General features: G+C 48.3%; 5 non-coding genes across 5 annotated transcripts; 4 read left to right on the top strand and 1 right to left on the bottom strand.

Annotated features, from left to right (window-relative positions):
- Positions 1–698: 698 nt before the first annotated feature.
- TRNAQ-CUG (transfer RNA glutamine (anticodon CUG)) lies at positions 699–770 on the bottom strand. The gene has a single exon. It is a non-coding gene; the product is annotated as a tRNA-Gln (tRNA).
- Positions 771–3,125: 2,355 nt separating this feature from the next.
- TRNAN-GUU (transfer RNA asparagine (anticodon GUU)) lies at positions 3,126–3,199 on the top strand. The gene has a single exon. It is a non-coding gene; the product is annotated as a tRNA-Asn (tRNA).
- A 604-nt stretch (positions 3,200–3,803) lies between these two features.
- On the top strand, positions 3,804–3,876 carry TRNAV-CAC (transfer RNA valine (anticodon CAC)). The gene has a single exon. It is a non-coding gene; the product is annotated as a tRNA-Val (tRNA).
- A 496-nt stretch (positions 3,877–4,372) lies between these two features.
- On the top strand, positions 4,373–4,444 carry TRNAE-UUC (transfer RNA glutamic acid (anticodon UUC)). Its single transcript has one exon. It is a non-coding gene; the product is annotated as a tRNA-Glu (tRNA).
- An 8,786-nt stretch (positions 4,445–13,230) lies between these two features.
- Positions 13,231–13,303, top strand: TRNAV-AAC (transfer RNA valine (anticodon AAC)). The gene has a single exon. It is a non-coding gene; the product is annotated as a tRNA-Val (tRNA).
- Positions 13,304–17,905: the final 4,602 nt, after the last annotated feature.

Below are 17,905 nucleotides of genomic sequence, written 5' to 3'. Positions count from 1 at the left end.
CCAGCTTTAATAATTTTGGTCTAAAAACTACTTCATGTTGACTTTCAGATTTTCTAAAAATGTGGAAAATATTGGTGCCATACTATTCTAGATTGTAAAGTCTTGCATTTATTTTCTATTCAAAATCCTAATGAAAGAACTGCCTAAATGTCCTGTATTGCTTTGTTTCCCATAAGCAAACTCTAATTCCAAAAAATATTTCCATTTATAAAATTCAAAATTATGTGCCACAGAAATTTAAATATACCACATAATATTTTTCCGACAAAGATTAAGTGTTTTAGTTATAGAAATCATAGTTACTTATATTCCCCTTTCAACATGGGGGTAAATGTTTTTCGATATCATCTAATATGTGAATATCTGACATGGCAGCTCATCCCCGCAACCATTTACTCTCAAGGACAACCGTGCAGTTACAAGACGCGAAGTGGGAAGCCCCTTTGCCGGGAGGGACTCCGTGGACTCAGCCTCTGCCTTTTACTCCAGAGACCCAGGGGACTCAAGAAGGGGGCGGCACTGGCTGGGCCGCTGTGCCCCTGGCCGGGGCTTCGAGGGCAGAGATGGGAAGAGCCGCCCGGGTCCAGCGAGGACGCCCCAGATCAGTCCCACACCTATCCGCCGTGTCCGTGTCCGTGTGAACCACGCCGCTGAGGGTCGCGGGGAGTAAAAAGTGTTCTTCTTCTAACTAGGCAGAAAGGTCCCACCGAGATTTGAACTCGGATCGCTGGATTCAGAGTCCAGAGTGCTCACCATTACACCATGGAACCCCTCAGGAGCCACATGGCCTCCATTGTCAGAGAACGGGATATGCTTCTTTACCTCCATACGTCACACCTATAACCTCAGGACAGTTCTTCTAAGGCCCTGAGGAGACTCCAATATGGTTGACTCCTGTGGGTGCTCATCCCTCTCGCTTTCTCTCTGCTCCTCTCCTTTGATCGACTCAGCTCACTCTCACCTCAGAAAATGAAGTGAAATCCACTTTGGGTTTTGTGCCAGGGAGGAACCCCTAGGTCCCTACCACCAACCGCATATTCTGTTTAGGTTAACCAGAGTGTCCCATCTGGAGGTAAAATTTCTGCAAATAAGAGTGTTATTTTCTTTTTCTTTGCCTTCACCCTTTTGCCGTAGCCCAGAGTGGGCAGACGGTTGTCAGGGCAGGAGGCGGGTTTCCTGGGTCCCTTAGTTTTCTCACAGCGCTGATCACACTCCTAAGCCGCCACCATCTCTTACCTGTAACATATAAAGTTTGTCAGTGGTGGAGTGTGAATGGAGACAGGAGAACTCCTCTTTTATTCTTCATATATTTCTGATTTGGAGACGGGTAAGGAACCAGAGATCAAATTGTCAACATCCGCTGGACCATGGAAAAAGCAAGAGAGTTCCAGGAAAACATCTATTTCTGCTTTATTGACTAGGCCAAAGCCTTTGACTGTATGGATCACAATAAACTGTGGAAAATTCTGAAAGAGATGGGAATATCAAATCACCTAACCTGCCTCTTGAGAAATCTGTATGCAGGTCAGGAAGCAACAGTTTGAACTGGACACGGAACTACAGACTGGTTCCAAATAGGAAAAGGAGTACGTCAAGGCTGTATATTGTCACCCTGCTTATTTAACTTCTATGCAGAATACATCATGAAAAACGCTGCACTGTAAGAAACACAAGCTGGAATCAAGATTGCCGGGAGAAATATCAATAACTTCAGATATACAGATGACACCACCCCTATGGCAGAACATGAAGAGGAGCTAAAAAGCCTCTTGATGAAAGTGAAAGAGGAGGAAAAAAAGTTGGCTTAAAGCTCAACATTCAGAAAATGAAGATCATGGCTTCTGGTCCCATCACTTCATCGGAAATAGATGGGGAAATGGTGGAAACTGTCAGATATTTGGGGGGGGCGGCGCTCCAAAATCACTGCAGATGGAGACTGCAGCCATGAAGTTAAAAGACACTTACTCCTTGGAAGAAAAGTTATGACCAACCTAGATAGTATATTCAAAAGCAGAGACATTACTTTGCCAACTAAGGTCCGTCTAGTCAAGGCTATGGTTTCTCCTGTGGTCATGTATGGATGTGAGAGTTGGACTGTGAAGAAGGCTGAGCACCGAAGAATTGATGCTTTAGAACTGTGGTGTTGGAGAAGACTGTTGAGAGTCCCTTGGACTGCAAGGAGATCCAACCAGTCCATTCTGAAGTGGATCAGCCCTGGGATTTCTTTGGAAGGAATGATGCTAAAGCTGAAGCTCCAGTACTTTGGACACCTCATGTGAAGAGTTGACTCTGATGCTGGGAGGGATTGGGGGCAGGAGGAGAAGGAGACGACCGAGGATGAGATGGCTGGATGGCATCATGGACTCGATGGACGTGAGTCTCAGTGAACTCCCGGAGATGGTGATGGACAGGGAGGCCCGGCGTGCTGTGATTCATGGGGTCACAAAGAGTCGGACACAACTGAGCAACTGAACTGAACTGAACTCAACTGAAGTTATTCTACAACAAGTGTATATTTGTTAAATGTACAATGTGAGTAAAAATAACCATTTAAAGAAAACACTCAGACAAACAAGCTATACTCACTTAAAGAGACGTCAATGTTTCTCAGTCGTGTTCAACTCATTGTGTCCCTAGGGACTGTAGGCTGCCAGGCTCCACTGTCCAAATTCTCCAGGTAAGAATACTGCAGTGGGTGACTATTCCCTTCTCCAGGGGATCTTCCAAAATCAAGGATTGAACCAGGGTGTCCTGCATTGTAGACGGATTCTTACCATCTGAACCCCAAGGGAAGCCCACTCTGGTGCAAACCGCCTGGTGGACACAGGAAACCGAAGCCCAAATTCTACCCCGGAGGCCTTTGCCAGGGTGGGCAAACTCATTCGTTGGGTGTAGGCGAGGTAACGGGAAGAGCCATCATGGGAGCAAGCCGGTGTTCAGCTGTCCTTGGATCTATTTTGGTTCAGGCCTAGAAGGTTCGAGGTCTAGATGGCAGTTTCTCTGGTAGCGCTGGCATCTGAGGCGGGTAGGGGCAGGGAAGTGGCACCGTTTCTCTGGCGGACAGAGCGCTCACCCAGGGAATGAGTGTCTACTCCACAGAGAGTCCGAAAGAGCCCTGTAACGCTGTCTCTGTGGCGCAATCGGTTAGCGCGTTCGGCTGTTAACCGAAAGGTTGGTGGTTCGAGCCCACCCAGGGACGGTGGGGGTGCCATTTTAGGCAACACCAAAGAGACTCCCTTTTGCCAGGAGGACACCGGAGAAGTGATGCGCCCAACGGACTTTCAGAGAAAGAGCACAGGAGTCAGGTGCAAAGGAACAGCGGCGAGGGCGCGTCCCGGGTGGATTGGAAGCGTCGGTCATTCCTGAGAGCACGGAGCGCTGATCGCCGGCGCCGAGAAGAGGACCACCGAGGCGCGGGTCCGCAGCCCGGGAGGGGCGGCTTCCACACCGCTGGGTTTCGGGGTCACCTGGGCCTCGGGCGCACCCACCGTCCCCGCCTCCTGCGGCTGCCGGGAGCCGGGGAGTCGGCGGGGGCGACCCCTGAACTCAGGGTGCGCAGCTGAGGATCTGAGGATTCTGCGTTGGGTGCGGGGCCCCGAAGGCCACCTGTGGGGGCCGGAGGGGCCTCACTTCAGGGCAGAGGGGGAACCCTAAAGCCGGGCCCTCAGGAGCCGCCTTCTCCGTGCCTGAGAGAGCCTGGGGCTCCAAGGTTCCTCTTTGAGTCATAAGAGTTGGTGGTGTGTTTCCTGGTGGCGGGACTTCGGGATTTCATGGATACAGTGTTCAGGAATAGGGGTTGTCCCGTTTCCGTAGTGTAGTGGTTATCACGTTCGCCTCACACGCGAAAGGTCCCCGGTTCGAAACCGGGCGGAAACAGGCTTCCTCTTTCTTTTTCTCCCCCGGAGATGTGCCTTCTCATTGGCAAAACCACCAGGCGCGAAAGGCACGGGGTGCGGCAGGGGACGCAGCTGGAGGAAGAGTTGGTGACCACCTGCAAGTCTCTTAATTCAGCGCTAGGAGATCTGGAGGTGGACGGATCCGCTCATCACCCGCCACTCATCACCGAGCCTGACGACAGAGAAAACCGAGGTTCACAAAGAGAGCAAGACCTGGGCTCAGCAGCAAGCAGCGCTACCGCTAGACCGGGAGGGACCCAGTCCGCTACGTTGTGTCCTTGCCCCAGAGCAAAAGCGACGCCCAGGAAAGGAGAGGTGAAGGGCGATGAGCCGCGAGGGCAAGGCTGGGAGCCTTGCACAGCTGCACACAGCCCTGGGCGCTGCGACGTTGCTTTTCCAGCTTGCTGACTTTCCGAAGGGTCATCTTCCACTCGTCTTTCACCTGCAGAGGCTAAACAAGCCTATTTGCCCACGGCTCCCTGGTGGTCTAGTGGCTAGGATTCGGCGCTTTCACCGCCGCGGCCCGGGTTCGATTCCCGGTCAGGGAAAACTTTCTTTCTTCCAGCGTCTACAGGTACACGAGTCTCTCTCTCCCCGCCCAGATCGGAACTGTATTTTGCTTAAGGGTCCAGTGCAGAACATTTCTGCACAGAGTTTCTAAATGCCGCTGAGTGCGGGCCTCAGGGTCCTGGACCTCAGGCTGGCTGTGGAGCTGAGATGCCATGAACAGCCTGGGCTGGCCAGCTCTGGCCTCCACTCTTTTCTCCTGGCATGGTAAACCCAGACTCTTACTTAACAGAATTTCCATTCAAAGAGAACGTGAGGCTTCCGTTCCAAAAATTCATTAAAATCCCAAACCAAAAGCTTGCAAGAACATGAACATCCTATATTCTGTACCTAAGTGTCCAGTTAACACCACATTCTTTCTTTGGATAAGAGTTATGACATCACTTGATAGTAACGTGCGGATATCTCGGGATTGTTCCTTTCTTTTGGTGTCCCTCTCAAAGCTAACTTCTGTGGGACCTGTCTTCCAAGGCCAGGGAACAGCTTTACCGTCCGGAAGAGGGCCCTCTTGGCCCTTCAGGCACCTGGAATCCGCTCTTTGTAGGATGTAGAGAAGCTATGTGTGTGTTAGTCGCCCAGTCCTTTTGGACTTTTTGCCATCCCTTGGGCCGGTTACTCCAGGCAAGAATACTGGAGTAGGTTGCCATTGCCTTCTCCAGGGGAATCTCCCAGCCCAGGTCTCCTGTATGGAACCAGCGAGGACCAAGAGAAACACAACCACAATGCGTTGGCCGGGAATCGAACCCGGGTCTCCCGCGTGGGAGGCGAGAATTCTACCACTGAACCAATGCCGCTGAAGAGAAAGTGTTTGCAAGGGTAACCTAGATGGAGGTTTATTCAGGTCTTTCTCTAGTGCAGGCCAGTCAGGCCCTGTGCTTGTAGGACGGTCTAGGCTTTCATCCTCCGCCCTCCGCGGCGCCGGCTGCCCTCTGCCCTCTGGCCTCCTGCGGGTTGCTCTGGCGGGCACTCAGGTGTGCTTTGGATCCGTCGGAGTGGTGGAACCGCCTGGTACTCGTGCTCACCAGCTCAGTCTCGTCCAACTCTTTGCGACCCCTCGGACTCTAGCCCACCAGGCTCCTCTGTCCATGGGATTTCCACGCTCCTTTGCTAGAAACCCATCGAGGCAGTGCAGCTGTCCCCTTGGCTCTGCCTGGCTCCCCGTGCCCTGCAGGGAGCATAACGTGTTCTGTCAGGACACAGAAGGGAAGAATCCTTCCGTGTGGTTGGAGGATGGAGAACCAGATGGGAAATGCTGCAAAGAGAGGGGAATATTCTCAAAAGCTTCCCAGAACTGCTGTGTGGGTGCTGTCGGTTGGGTGGCTGCCCTAGGACAAGAATGCTTAGTCTTGTGTTCTGGCCTTGACCCAGTCCCAGGTCCAGTCTGAATTCAAGCACAGAGGCACCCTGCTTTCCCACACGTATGTCATTCAGCCTCTCTCCAAAGGGGAGTTCTGAACCACCTTTTCTATCTCAGTGAATAGCAACCACGTGGGTCTTTTTTTTTTTTCCTTTCACTTTGTTTTGCTGAAATGTAACTCAGGAATATAAAAAAGGTTTAGCTTCAGAGAAATTAGTGCTCTCCATGCTACAAACAAGAATAAAATTCAAGTTGATAATAAGAATGACTCTCGAATACTTTTAACACACTAGAGAATTCTAATACTTGATGTATAATTACATAGGAAATGTTTGTCCTGTCATGCTCCCAGAGATGACTCTTGGTATGCACCACACTACTTTAATAATTTTGGTCTAAAAACTACCTCATGGTTACTTTCAGATTTATTATTTATAAAATTTAAAATTATGTGTCCCAGTAAATTAAATATACCATATAATATCTTTTAAATCAGGATTCAGTCTTTTGATTTAAGAAATCATAGTGACTTAATTATTCCCCTTTCAATTTGGGGTCAACATTTTTAGGTATCATCTAATGTGTGATTCTAAGCAGCATTTACCAGACAAGACTCAGCTCCATCGTGATTTGAAGATATATCATTAACTTTAAGTTCTTTGATATTAAATTGGTTCAATTAATGTATAATCTTTGCCTGGAGAATTTCGAATTAAGTAGAAATAATAATGCCCATATTTTTATAGGGCAGCTCTTGATTTTATAGGAGAGCTCTCTATTACCAGCTAAAGAGAATGTGTCGGTACCTTTAGGAGATATTCCTGAATGTAGCCATATATCACCTGAAGAAGAGTACAACGCATGGACTCTCTAAGTTAAGACCTATTGCTTACCTAAAGTACTCCTTTATTAAAAAAAAAAAAATTCCTGATTCTTAGTTACCTGCCTTCTAGATCTCAAGTCACCCATTTTCCCATGTGGTACGTAATTCTTTTTTTGTCACTACTGGGGTCCTTAGGTGCTGTCAGGCAGTTGAACCTGAGAAGAACATGGCAGGATGTTCTCCTGCTGTAATTTTTATTTGCGTGTGTGTGTGTGTGTGTGTGTGTGTGTGTGTGTGTGTATCTTATTTTTGATGCCTCCTGGTATGAATGGACCAAGGAGTGGGACCTTGACTTTACTCCTGATACAGCAGCTTTCCAGGAGAAGGGCCTGGTACCTGGTGAGCACCTAGTAAGTGCTTGCTGACTGAAGGACTCCTAAGGCACAGTTCCAGAAAACTGATGAAGAGGACAGAATGTGGGTAAGATCCACAGAAGTCTAGAGTATAAGGGACAGAAAAGCACAAACTCCAAAAGGGAGAGAGAAGGGCAGAGAGAAATGTCCTAGAAAGTAGAGACATCTCGACTGAGTACGGAAAATCTGAAGAGCTCTTCTTTCGTCACCAACTTCAACTGAGGAATCAGTGGAAGGGGAACCAAGAACTCTAAGGATCCAGGTTTCTGTAGCTTGCAACAATTTGTCTCAAATGAGACAATTTTTGCAGATGTAGCCCCGAATTGTTGAGATATCATACAGAGAGAGTCTCGGGCTTGCAAGTGCGCCCATATACCGGAGGGAGACCCCTCATGAGATTGTGTTCATCCAACCAAAGCCAAAATACAACTCATGAAGGGAAGAGGGTAAATGTCTGGGACCAGTGGGGTCATTTTGTTTTAGTTTTTTTTTTTTTTTTAACTCCTGTAATCCATAAGCTGCTCTGCAAGAGGCTCTCCAGAGTCATTCTGGCTGGTCTTGTCTGGACTCAATGACTTGGTCACCACTGAAAACAGTTACAATTATTAGAATACTTTCCAATCAGCTTGGAAGCTTAGCTGCTGAATATGTGCAATCTCTGGGAAATGTACACATTGTCTTTTCATTGTACCTGCCGCTAAGTTTAGTCAGTAGGGCACAAATCCCTTTGTTAGAGTAACAGACAGGTGTATTGACAATTTCTTGTGATGGCAAGACCGTGAAGAAAAAGACTCTTTCCTTGAGTCGGCAAAATACATTGGAATGTAAATTAGCACATCTCTTTAGGGAAAACTAAGAACATAAAGAGATGCCTTCAGTTTCTAGCAAAGGTACAGTGACAGAAATTAGATTAATCCTCCTTCCAAATCTCACTCTCCACCTTTGTCCCACTCCCAAAGGAATAAAAAAGACAAAAATACGTGAAATACTGATTTCTAAGACACTGGAAATCAGGCAGCAAAGGATAGCTAGCCTTGAGAGGTGACAAACAAACAAGATGAGTCTTGTCATGGGCCCACCTTCCTGCTTTCAGTGAGTTCCCACGCTGGGCACCAAGAGGAGGATTTCAGGTCAATTTTTCATTTGACTCTGGAGATGAAGCTGAATATTGGTGGAGAGTAAGGCAGCTAGAGCTCACAGGACAAAGATCCAGTGATTCTTATTTGCAAAGCAGATGTAAAGAGCAAAGGTATGGATATCAAAGCTGAAAGGGGAGTTCGGGGAATTGGGAAATTAGGATTTACCTATATATACTATTGATGCTATGTATGACAGCACCCTTATGGCAGAAAGTGAGGAAGAACTAAAGAGCCTCTTGATGAAAGTGAAAGAGGAGAGTGAAAATGTTGTTTTAAAGCTCAACATTCAGAAATCTAAGATCAGGGAATCCAGTCCCATTACTTCATGGCAAATAGATGGGGAAACAGTAGAAACCATGGCAGACTTCCTTTTTCTGAGCTCCAAAATCACTGCAGATGGTGACTGCAGCCATGATATTAAAAGATGCTTACTCCTTGGAAGGAAAGTTATCACCAACCTAGACAGCATATTAAAAAGCAGAGATATTACTTTGCCAACAAAGGTCCATCTAGTCAAGGCTCTGGTTTTTCCAGTGGTTGTGTATGGATGTGAGGGTTGGATATAAAGAAAGTTGAGCACAGAAGAATTGATGCTTTTGAACTGTGGTGTTGGACAAGACTCTTGAGAGTCCCCTCGATGGCAAGGAGATCCAACCAGTCCATCCTAAAGGAGATCAGTCCTGGGTGTTCATGGGAAGGACTGATGTTGAAACTGAATTTCCAATATTTTGGCCACTTCATGCGAAGAGCTGACTCATTTGAAAAGACCCTGATGCTGGCAAAGATTGAGGGCAGGAGAAGAAGGATATGACAGAGGATGAGATGGTTGGATGGCATCACTGACTCAGTGGACATAGGTTTGGGTGGACTCCTGGAGTTGGTGATAGACAGGGAGGCCTGGCATGTTATGGTTCATGGGGTCGCAAAGAGTCAAACATGACTGAGCGACTGAACTGAGCTGAACTGGTACAATAAATAGCAAATGAGAACCTATTGTATGGCATAGGGAATTACTGGATGCTCTGTGGTTACCTAAATGGGAAGGAAATCCTAAAAAGAGGGGATATATGTATATGTATAGCCGATTCACTGTGCTATTAACACAACATCGGAATTAACACATCGTAAAGCAGCTATACTCAAATAAAACTTAATAATAAAAAAAGAAACATGAAGAAAGGTCCAGTGATGAGACAGTGGGAGAGAGAGAATGCTGGGATATGAAAGGGTCTCCCTCAAGTACTCAGCAGAGTAATGATCCGGGTATCCTTATGAAGAAAGTGCCTGAGGCCAAGGAAAGAACATTTTTAAAAGATCCTGGAACAACGCCTGGTGCTCACCACACAGGACAAGCAATTGTATGTAAGTGATCTCCCCACACAGACTGGACTACTTATAACTCATGGGCCATTGGGAAGAACATTCACAAAACTCTTGTGATGGACAGGGAGGCTTGGCTGTTAAAATGCTGCACTCAGTATGCCCGTAAATTTGGAAAACTCAGCTCAGCAGCGGCCACAGGACTGGAAAAGGTCGGTTTTCATTCCAGTCTCAAACAAACGCAGTGCCAAAGAATGTTCCAACTACTACACAATTGCGCTCATCTCACGTTAGCAAAGTAATGGTCAAAATTCTCACTGTGAGGCTTTCACAGTATGTAAACTGAGAACGTCCATATGTGCAAGCTGGATTCAGAAAAGGCAGAGGAACCAGAGATCAAATTGCCGACATCCGTTGATTCATAGTAAAAGCAAGAGGGTTCCAGAAAAATATCTACTTCTGCTTTCTTGAGTACGCCAAAGACTTTGACTGTGTGGATCACAACAAACTGTGGAAAATTCTTCAAGAGATGGGAATACCAGACCACCTTACCTGCCTCCTGAGAAATCTGTATGCAGGTCAAGATGCAACAGTTAGAATCAGACGTGAAAGATCGGACTGGTTCCAAATTGGGAAAGGAGTATGTCAAGACTGTGTGCTGTCACCCTGCTTATTTAACTTCTATGCAAAGTGCATCATGTGAAATGCCTGGCTGGATGAAGCACAAGCTGGAATCTACATTTCTGCAAGAAATATCAATACCCTTATATATGCAGACGACACCAGGTTTATGGCAGAAAGTGAAGAGGAAGTAAAGAGCCTCTGATGAAAGTGAAAGAGGACAGTGAAAAAGCTGGCTTAATATTCAACATCCAAAACACTAAGATCATGGCATCTGATCCCATCACTTCATGGCAAATAGATGGGGAAACAATGGAAACAGTGAGAGACTTTTATTTTCTTGGGCTCCAAAATCACTGTACATGGGGACCACTGCCATGAAATTAAAAGACGCTTGCTCCTTGGAAGAAAAGCTATGACCAACCTAGACAGCATATTAAAAAGCAGAGATATTCCTTTGCAACACAGGTCAGTCTAATCAAAGCTATGGTTCTTCCAGTAGTCATGTATGGATGTGAGAGTTGGACTATAAAGGAAACTGAGTACCAAAGAACTGATGCTTTTAAACTGGTGTTGGAGAAGCCTCTTGAGAGCCCCTTGGACTGCAAGGAGATCCAACCAGTCCATCCTAAAGGAAATCAGTCCTGAATGCTCATCAGAAGGACTAATGCTGAAGTTGAAGCTCCAATATTTTGGCCACCTGGTGGGAAGAGCTGACTCAGTGTAAAAGTCTCTGATGCTGGGAAAGATTGAAGGCAAGAGGAGGAGTGGGTGGCTGAGGATGAGATGGTTGGATGGCATCACCGACTCAATACACATGCATTTGAACAAACTCCAGGGTTTGGTGAGAGACAGGGAAGCCTGATGTGTTGCTGTCCTTGGATCGCTACTGAACTGAAGAAACTGGGGAACAGTTTCCTACAACCGGAAAGCTCCATAGGGCCTACAACCAGCCCATCTTTCTCTGCTCTGAGTCACCTTGTAGAACAAGCCACAGTCAGTGAGTCCAAGGAGGGCACAGGACAAAGCTGACTGCAGGATACTTTGACCGCCTGATATCCCCTCACCTTTTCATCTGGGCCCTACATCGTCTCTACCTGTGACACCTATTATTCTCTGAAAACCAAGAAGTTCGTCCCTTGTGAAGACACTTCGCTTTCCCTCACCCCAGCACACCCGCGGGACAATCTGATTTGAGTCAGAGAACAAAAAGGAACGAATTCAAGTCTAGACCGCGGTTTCCAGCCAAGGACACAATGGTGAAGAGGGTCAGGCTCTGCAGATTGAGCTGATCCAGGAGGAAAAGCAGTCGGTCCTCGAGCCGCTATCAGGGGAGACCCCGAGTCAGGTCAAGATCAGGGAGTAGATGGACCGGCCCATCACCAGCTGAGAACCAAGTGGCCCCTGCTTCACAAGTTAACAGGTTCAGAAAGAGAGCTTGACCTCTCACCACACCTGGATTCCAGGTCTTCCCTCACGACCTGCGGAGCCTACCTTGTCCAGTTCTTGAATGAGGCTGAACCTCTGATCCAGGGGTTGGGCGGGCGTCCTTGAGCTTTGTCACACCTTCGGGGGCAGGGGATGGATCCGTCCCCTCGGCGCGCTCCACTCGCCGGCTCCGAAGCCCTGTGCCTACCATTTCTGCTGCAGGGAGCCCTGTGTCTGTAGTCCCTCGGGCGTCCCCTGTGCGTCCGCCCTGACGGGGGCAGGACCACCTCACCCTCGTCCCGTCCACGTGGAACGTCAGCATGCCGGACGCGACAGCAAACGATGAATCCGCTCCTCTGTCTGGACGTGGGAGGTGAAAACTAGGACCTGCAGGGGAGGAAAGCAAGGCGAAATCTCGAGAAACGCCCTGATCTAAAGCCCTTTTCAAGTTCGCCTCTTTGGGAACTCAGGCCTCTAGCGCGCCCGAGGTGCTGTCGCGCTCACACTCTCGACCGCACTCGGAGTCCACGCGGAACCAGGAGGAGCCCTGCGGCCTGGGGGCCGGTGCGCATGCGGCCCGCGCCTGCCTCGGGGTCTGAGCCCCGGAACCTCAGACGCGAAGGCAACGCCGCACTGAGAAAAGGAGGAAAGCCGCTGCTGGAGGAAAGGGCACATGCATTCCCCAAATTGAGAAGCTCTACTGCTGAAGGAAACCAGAGACAGACAGACACACAGACAACCTTGCATTAAAACCTTTCAGCGAAAAGAAACTCTGCCTGAGGTGAGGTAAATACGAAGACCCTTGAAGACACCGGCTTTCTGAAAAACAAAACAAAACAAAAGAAAACGCCTTTACCTCTCTTAAGTTCGCGCTCCACGACCTGTTGAACAGCAAAATTATAAAAGGAAAACAAGAGGCGTTTCAGACATTGTCAAATGTGAAACAAAGCGGTCCTTCAAGAAGAATCTCAAGTTTGGAATGAAGACGGTCAGATCTGCGTGGACCGCGCCTGGCTCCTCTGCGGCTTTCTGCTGGGCCTGGTAGGCAAAGGAATTCAACCAATGACCCGAGCCTCAGTCTTTGCGGCGGTTCCTGCTAAACGTGAAAGCGTGATGCAAGTCTGGACTGAAACTAGAGGACTAGCATCAGCCACAGAGGCAGGAATCTGAGGATCCCCCGGTGCTAGGCGGCGCCAGAGAAGCGCTGCTGTGAAAGGCCTGCGAGAGAGGAGCGCACGGGTCAGGCGGGGCAGAGGGGAGGGCGGGTCCTCTGTTTCCCGAGTGGGATTGGAAGCATCGAGCCAGGTCCCCGCTGGCGCCATGAAAGGGACTCCAAGGCACTGGATCTGCCTCTGGAAGGGCTGTGTCCACCTTGACGGACGTGGGGCCACCTGGGGCTCAGAAGCACCTTACTCCCCCCGCTCCCGAGGCTTCTGAGAACTGGGGAGTCAGGGGAGGCGACCTCTGCTCTTGGGCGCAAAGCTGGCACACGGGGACCTCGCCCCGGGAGAGGCGAGGAACCCTAAATCAGGCCCTTTCAGGAACTGCAGATCCTTGCCTGACGGATTGCCTGTGTTTTCAGAGTCTCTTGCTTTGAAAATTTGAAGGTCAGCGGTGTTCAAACATGCAGTTCTTGAATATGTCACTAGATGCACGTGGTCGTATGGTTTCCGTAGTGTAGTGGTTATCACATTCGCCTAACACGCGAAAGGTCCCCGGTTCGAAACCGGGCGGAAACAACGTCACTTTCCTCCAAAGTTTTAGATTCATATTTTAAATACAAAATAGAGGTCTGCCGCGTGGAATGAGGCTTGCAGCTTCAGCTTCAGCATCAGTCCTCCCAAAGAATATTCAGGGTTGATTTCCTTTAGGACTGACTGGTTTCATCCCTCCTTGACCTGCATACACGTTTTTCTGGAGGCAGGTAAGATGGTCTGCTATTCCCACCTCTTGAAGAATTTTCCATATTCTGTTGTGATCCACACAGTCAAAGGCTTTAGTGGAGTCAATGAAGCAGAAATAGATGTCTTTCTGGAATTCTCTTGCTTTTTCTATGATGCAATGGAGGAAAAATGCAGGGAAAAAAGGAGGAAATGGATAGAACCAAATTAATTGGAGAAATATATGGAAAAGGTTAAATAGAGAGTGCTACACACAATGGAGGAAATTTCCTTGGTAAAAGGCGTTTACAGGGTGATGATGATGAGCCTACTCTTTCATGCATTCTAGGATTCCCAGTCAACCTGCTTTCCTCCAGAGATCCTCTCTGAAGATCAGAGACTACCTGGAAGTAAGTCCTTGTCTGTGTGTGTGTGTGTGTGTGTGTGTGTGTGTACACAAGACACAGAGGAGTAGGGTAGTAGTGGAGCATGGGAGAAGATGAAAAGACCAGAAACAATCATACATCATTTACATTCTAAAAGAGTGAGACACGTCCCTGGGTGGGCTCAAGCCACGAACTTTTCGGTTAACAGACGAATGAGCTAACCCATTGCTCCCCAAAGTCAGTTGGGAGGAGAGTTTAACCCTCACTCGCACAGAAAGCAAGCACACTTACGGAACTGGGCGGAGTCGCCTGTGTTTCGCAGAATGGCTTTTCCACTTCCGAGCCTCGGACAACCTGAGAGATGGAGTCCACTCAGCCTGTTCGTTCCCGTCGGGAAGCCAGGTGGTTCCGAGGGCAGAAGGTCTCCTGAGCGTCCTCGCCGCCGCAGATGTCAGCGCCCAAGAGAAGCCGCGAGCTTGAGCCGAGGGGCCCCAGAAAGAAGCTGATGGCTCCCGGTTTGATCCGCCTTCGTCCGACCATTTGCGCTTCTGGACATCGGTTTAGTAGATGGGGTGCGTGTGGCTGCAGCTGGAAAGAGATCAGTTTGTTGTGATCCACACAATGTAAGGCTTTAGCTGTCTTTTGAGGACGGGAAATGAAAGATGTGAAGAGGGCGAGTAGATCCGAGGAAGGCCACCTGCAGGAGAGAACAGAGAATGAGCCAGAGGGAGAAAGGGACTTCACGAGAGAGGAGCGGGCTGCTATCGCGGCAGGGGCCGTCGCTGGGTTGGGGAGATCACAGCGCCTGACTCTGGCGCAGCTCCCACGCTTTCCTGAGGTGTCCGGGAATCCCCTTCACCCCAAATCGCAAAGCTGCTGGCCTTGCATTTGTTCTGGCAGTTTCCTTTGCTGGTTGTAAAATTCTGGGTCTTGTATCATGTATAGGAATGTTTTCCACCGTAAAACCTTTTTTTTTAATTGGGGGATTTTTAAAGCAAGGAATTGGACTACTGTTCCCCTTTTGATGAGTTGATCAGATGAACTAGTAAACTGGCAGATCCCACTAGCCCAGGAGGTTACTGTTGGTCAGACAGGATTCCTTCACTCTCTCTTGAAAGTTCCACTGCCACTGAAAGATATCAGTAACTTAAAACCACACCCAGACTTCATGCAGTGCAGTGCCAAAATGTAAGAGCTTACACTCAATGGTGACATGCAAAGTGCCATGTGCTGAGGCACCGTCTACAAGTTTTACATGGATGTACTCACTTTATCCTTTCAACATGCTTCTAGCATATCATCATCCTCATTTCACATATGAGAAATCTGAGACATGGAAGGTTAAATAACTTGTCTAGTCACTCAGTCAGTGAGTGGGATCTGAAAGCAGCAATTTGAACTGGAAGCCTGCCTGGCTCCACAGGTTATGGTGCTAGTCAAAGGGGAACAGAAATGGTAAAAATGTTTGGCAAGAGATTGAAGCCTGCATGTTTCTTTGACAAAACACCAAGGAGGAGTCATGTAACACAAATAAAACTGCAGTATCCTCATGACCCACTTGCCTGGCAAACACCTTTCTTATTGCAAGAGCTGCTCCCCTTGAATCCCCAACTTATACACACCTTCTGCAAGAACTAGATTTTTCCTCCCCTTTATCCTTTCCTCTCACCTTTCCAATACCTCTTTCACAGCTCTTCTGTTCTTTCACTTCCAGGTCATTCATTTTTTTTAAATTTAAAAACCTTAAATATATCTAAAGACGTAAATAAGCAGTCATCCGTAGTTCCACCTCCTAGAATGGCCTGCTGTTAACATCTTGCACATTTTCCTTCAAATCTATTTTTACATTATTCTAAGTAGCAAAAGCGCATGGGTTCATGCTAAATCGTTTCAGTCCTGTCTGACTCTTTGGGACCCAATGACTGTAGCCTGCCAGGCTCCTCTGACCATGAGAGGATTCCAGGTAAGAATATGGAGTGGATGGCCATACCCTCCTCCAGGAATCTTCCTGAACCAGGGATAGATCCCATATCTCTTGTGTCTCTTGCATTGGCAGGTGGGTTCTTTACCATTAGTATCACTTGGGAAGCCCCTAAACTCTATGTGTTATTTTACAAAATTCAAATGATGCAGAAAATACAAATATGTAAAATTCTGAAACATCTTAAATTCAAAAGTAACTTCTGTTAATGTAAGTAAATGAAATGGCAACCCACTGCAGTATTCTTGCCTGGAAAATCCCATAAAGAGAGGAGCCTGGTGGGCTACAGTCCATGGTGTCCCACAGAGTTGGATATGACTGAGCATGCATGACTGAACACAGACTGTGGGATCTTAGTTCTACAAACCCTGGCCCACAGCTGTGAAAGCACCAAGTTCTAACCACTAGACTGCCAGGGATTTCTTATCACATCCTAAGATGTCAGTTACCTGAGTGTAAACTTCATCGAAGCACTTCATTGCATGTATACTTGAAAACGGCAAGAGACTAGATCATAAATGTTCTCATCACAAAAAGAAATGAGAATTATGTGATGGGATGGAGGTGCTAGTAAATGCTCTGGTGGGAATCATTTTGCCATATATAACTATCCAATCAACGTGCTCAACTCACACAGTGTTATGTCAATTATGTCTCAAAAAAGTTGGAGAAAACAATTTTTGAAAACAAGAAAGAAACCTGTGTTACTTCTTCGGAATCCATTAAAGCCAAGGGGACACGCTCCAGTGCCACAAGTTCAAGTGCTACTCAGCTGGGGAGGAGGAAGGACTGCTTACTCACTGGTCACCTGCCCAAGGTTGTCTGCTTTGGCTCCAGCAGCTGGTGGGAACTAGACTGGCCTTCACCAGCGCCAGGAGGACTGGGTCCCTGCAGGCTCCCACTTCATCCTCATGAGGTGTTTCGATGAGGAAATCACCAAGGATTTCTTCTTTTCCCCTAATCTATTACCACTTCTCACTTTGTCTCTTCAAGACCATTGTTGGGTGCTGACTGGACAGGGCTTGAAGGAGATGCTGCCCTTCCCCTACTGGTCTCTTCTGGCCCGGAGGTTACTGCCCGCGGGATCAGAGCCAGGGGGCCGGGAGGGCACCGGCTCTCTCAGAACCAAAAGTCGCCGCGTGCACCCAGGTGCGCCGCTCACCTGCGCCTCGCCGGCTCGCGGCGTGCTGAATCCAGGCTATCGGCTGCAGCGTCTCCCGCGGTGCCACGCCTGCGTGAGGGCTCTAGACCCCGCGGCAGGGGCCATGCTGAGGTGGCCCGGCCCTGCCCCCGACCCTGGAGGACAGGCAAGGAGAGGCCAATCTTGACCGACTTGGCCAAGAGAGTTCTCAACCTCGGCCCAGCCCCACGTACTCGACGTTAAAAGACTCAAACCCTAAAGTTTCAAAGGAGGGAAACTCTCAAGTTGAATCCATCTCCCGACCTTTATGAGGAAAGTTGAGGGAGGAAATCAGACCAAGAAAAAGATTATGTGCATCAAAATGCATAACTAACCAAAGAAAAATAGGATTTTCTGACAAGTTGGAAGTGTGATGTGAAAGACTGGTGTCAAAGAGAAGTGTGTTTGGTCTGAGCCAACAGAGCATCAGGTAAGGTGGGAAAACACCCTTGCCACAGGGGTGGAAGGGGAAAGACCCAGACTTTCTTTTGGAACCCTGGGATCTTCCCAGAAAGCATAATCCATTGATGCTGTCCCATTTCCCACCTCTGTGGTCCTTAGAGATATTTGGGATCCCAGGTCTCACCTGGGGGTCTCCATTCCAACTCCTTTTTTTGGAAGACAAATGCCAGTGGTTTGCATCACTCTGATGCTTGCTTTTCAACTATCAAGGTCCTGAAAGCATCTGGACCTCGCTAATGGAAGGAGTACCTGACCAGTTGCAGTTCACAGAGGAGCCTGAAATTTTGGCTTGGGGGAAGAGTGGGGGGAGTGGAGAGCAGATTCTGGGGGATCCTGAGGTCTAACTGCCTGGGGGCCCACAGGGACCTCGCTCTGGGAGAGGTGAGGAACTCTCAGTCAGGGCCTTTCAGGAACCCCAGATCCTTACTTGAGGGATCACTTGGGCTTCCTTT

Source organism: Ovis aries, chromosome 1 (genome assembly GCF_016772045.2).
Source record: "Ovis aries strain OAR_USU_Benz2616 breed Rambouillet chromosome 1, ARS-UI_Ramb_v3.0, whole genome shotgun sequence".
Taxonomy (NCBI): domain Eukaryota; kingdom Metazoa; phylum Chordata; class Mammalia; order Artiodactyla; family Bovidae; genus Ovis; species Ovis aries.
Note: the sequence above shows the minus strand (reverse complement) of the source record. Positions and strands in the feature narration are given on the sequence as shown.